The sequence below is a fragment of the Galeopterus variegatus genome, unplaced genomic scaffold (genome assembly GCF_000696425.1).
Source record: "Galeopterus variegatus unplaced genomic scaffold, G_variegatus-3.0.2 Scaffold10442, whole genome shotgun sequence".
Lineage (NCBI taxonomy): Eukaryota > Metazoa > Chordata > Mammalia > Dermoptera > Cynocephalidae > Galeopterus > Galeopterus variegatus.
In genome coordinates, this window is record NW_007736553.1 from 18679 (window position 1) to 22080 (window position 3402).

Here is a 3402-nt window from a genome sequence, read left to right on the forward strand (position 1 = left end):
ATGAAAGGCTAGTAAATTTTACCATTTTAAGGAAGAATCTTTAGTAATACTTCACAATCTGTCAGAAAGTAAAAGCAGAGGTAGCCTTTCCTAGCTCTTTGGGTGATACTAGCATTACCATAATATCACAGAATCATCAGTTCTTTAAATATAATCAGACTAGAGAGTCAATTACAGCAACCCCAGAACCAATTGAGAAAGCACACCCTTAAAATTCTCTTACTCTATTCAAAATAGAAAAAAAAATCTATATTGATTATGGATGCCTTCATAGGTGGTAAAATTATAAGGACAAGCAAGATTCAGGCTACTGATACTTTGGGGGAGGGTGAGTTGTAACTGGCTAGGGACACAGGGAGAGTTTCTCAGATGCTGGCAATATTCTATTTTTTGACATGGTTGGTTCTCATGTCACAATAATTCATTGGAATGTGTGTATATATTTTAGAAACTTTACATAGATATACTATATTTAATAATTTAAAAGTAAAATTTTGAATATTAAAAAAAATCTGTCACTCTAGAATCACTCTTGGTACCAAAGTCTGTATTATTAAGGTTTCTCCTGAGAAACAGAATCAATAAGTCATATAGACAGAGAGAGAGGCATAGAGAGAGGGAGAGAGAAATTTGTCATAATAAATTGGCTCACATGATTATAAAAAAGGAAAAATCCCAAGATCTGCACTCATAAGACTAAAAACCCAAGAGAGCCAATAGCAGGTCTGAAAGCTTGAGAACCAAGAAAGCTGATGATGTGAGTTCCAGCCCAATTCCAAGAAGAGCTGATGTTTCACTTCAAGTCCAAAGGCAGGAAAAGACCCGTGTCCCAGATCAAGCATTCCGGCAGGAGGAAATGCTTCTTGTTCCCAGCAGGGTCAACATTTTGTTTCTTTCAGGCCTTCAACTGATTGGATAAGGAGCACCCACATTAGGGAGGGAAACGTACTTTGCACAGTCTACCTATTTAAGTGCAAAAGTCATACAAATACACCTTCGCTGACCACCCAGAATAATGTTTATCCAAATATCTGGGTCCTCTGTGGCTCAGTCAAGTTGATACATAAAATTACCATACTGGTATAAATAACTGACTAAAGAAATAAAGAAAAAGAGATAAATCTCTCGTGCAGAAGAAATCCAATAATTTTTATAAATATTTCACACTCAAGAAGTGGAAAATAACTCATCACTCATGAAATGTGGACAACACATAGTAACTTCCTTACTAAGAGTACATTATGGAAAGGAGAGAAAAAGAGTAATTTCACAGTGTAGAGACCTGACAATCAGTATCTCGGTCACATGATGAGGAAAAACATGAAAAGACAGAAGTCAGGTTGATGGTATATACGTTGATCTGATGTGATTAAAAATGACATGTAACTTCTGTAGTATACTCTTCCAGAAGTTTATAATCCTAGTTATAAATCATGAAATAATCATCAGACCAGTTTCTATGAAAGGAAATTTGTCAAATACTCAAACAGCACTCCTCATAATTGTCATGTTCTTCAAAAACAGTGGGATTCTGAGAAACTGTCACAGCGAAGAGGAGCCAAAGGAGAAATGATGACTAAATGTAACGTATTTTAGATGGGAGACATGAGGAATAGGAGAAATCGGTGCAGGTTTACAGGAATTAATTATACTATATTAACAATTTTTCTGTAAATCTAAAACTTTTTTTAAAAATGGAGATTAATAAAAATTGAGTTATTTATGAAATGCAAAAGCCTTGGAAGCAGTGAGCCCCGTCTGAGCTTGACTCCAGACTCCATTGCATGCTTTGCACCAGCAATATCACTGCTCTCACATTTTCCATTCACAAAATCTGAGTAATAATACCAAGTCCATAGGCTTATTGAAAGAATTAAAATAAATAACGAATGAAATGCCCAACCTTGTTCATAGTGTTCCTTCCCCTGTGCATAGTGTTACTTAATGAATCTTTGGAAAGATTGTTCCAATGACTCATAGATCCATTTCCCACCCACCATCCCCACATCCACTGTTTTATTTGTACCCCTCCCCTCAATATCTCATCATGGCTTTGACAGAAGCAATACTCTGTTCCTCATACTGACTAAGGTGAACACTTCACAGGGTGAACCTCATCATGGACATCACCTGCTATCCACTCCATACTGACTCTGCACTAATTACAGAATTATGAGTTAGCTCTGTAGCTAAAATGTAAAGTTCTCTATTATTTGGTAGCTTTTTTCTGATCCTGCCCAAATTTCACTGTGCAATCTTGGCCTTATATTGCTGGTCATGTGTTAAAAACTGTTTTTCATTTCTCAAGCACAATTTACAGTGCATTTCCTCCCCACATTTCCTGCCCTACTTCTTTCTTTGATGACTTTCATGCCTTCTTCACCTGGAATTACTCCACTCCTACTTCAAGGCTCTGTGTATTTATAACCTTTACTGTGGGGCTTTCATTGATCTCTCCAGAGAAAGTCTAATATTTTAGGATCTGCTTCATCAGCATTGGAGTGCAGTGTCAGGAGACTGCATTAATTTATTTCTATATCTCCTCCCCTGTTTAGACCATGAGCACCTCGAGAACAAGAGCACTGTCCTATTTATTTCTTTATTCTCAGTATATAAAAAATGCAGAATAAATGTTTATGAATGGCTGAAAAAACAAATTATTGAGCCATGTTAAACAGTAGGGACAAAGGGGATACTGTGGAATTTGTGGACCTGCTGTTGAGAAAGGGTGCTGCTATGATTGACCGCCAACACCAGAAGACAGATTGCAGCAAGAAGATATTTGCGTGCATGCAGCCTTGACCTCCAACCTGCAACTTTAAATTGGCAGGACTTTGTATGGCCAAACTTTATTTACTTGTTATCCATTTGTATTACTAAAAGCTAATAAAAAATAAAATGAGTCCTATACACCATTACCAAAATCCACAGTACCTGTGAAGATGCTGTGGTTTGCCCAGCTATGATCATGGAACAGTCTTGAGTTCACTGAAACAGTTTCTTCCCTGTAAGGTGAATGAAGTTGCCCCAAGAGTGTGAAAGAGACAGAGTCACTCATGAGGCCTCCAGAAGACACAATTGTGTTTCCTCATAATTTGACATTGGTAAAGTAGACTTGAGAAGGTTTAGTGCAAGAAATTAGGGCTTCTGTGCCTTTATGAGCTGAATTCCCATGAGTCTCACTGATGATGTTTTCTTTTGTCCCTCAACTCCCTGAGAGATTTAGTTCCCTGAAGCTAGGAGAGCTTGTGCCAGATTGTGTCCTGGGGGAAATCTATGGATTCTTATCTCTTTGGACTCTTTCCTCCTAGAAGGAAATCACCACTCTTTAGGTGTGATCTTTAGGATGCAGGGAACACCGTAGTAACTGTTCCATCCCTGGTTCTCGGGGCAGATCCTGGA

General features: G+C 37.8%; 1 pseudogene; it reads right to left on the reverse strand.

Annotated features, from left to right (window-relative positions):
• LOC103609999 overlaps positions 1-3058 on the reverse strand; it is a 6591-nt pseudogene extending 3533 nt beyond the window's left edge.
• Positions 3059-3402: the final 344 nt, after the last annotated feature.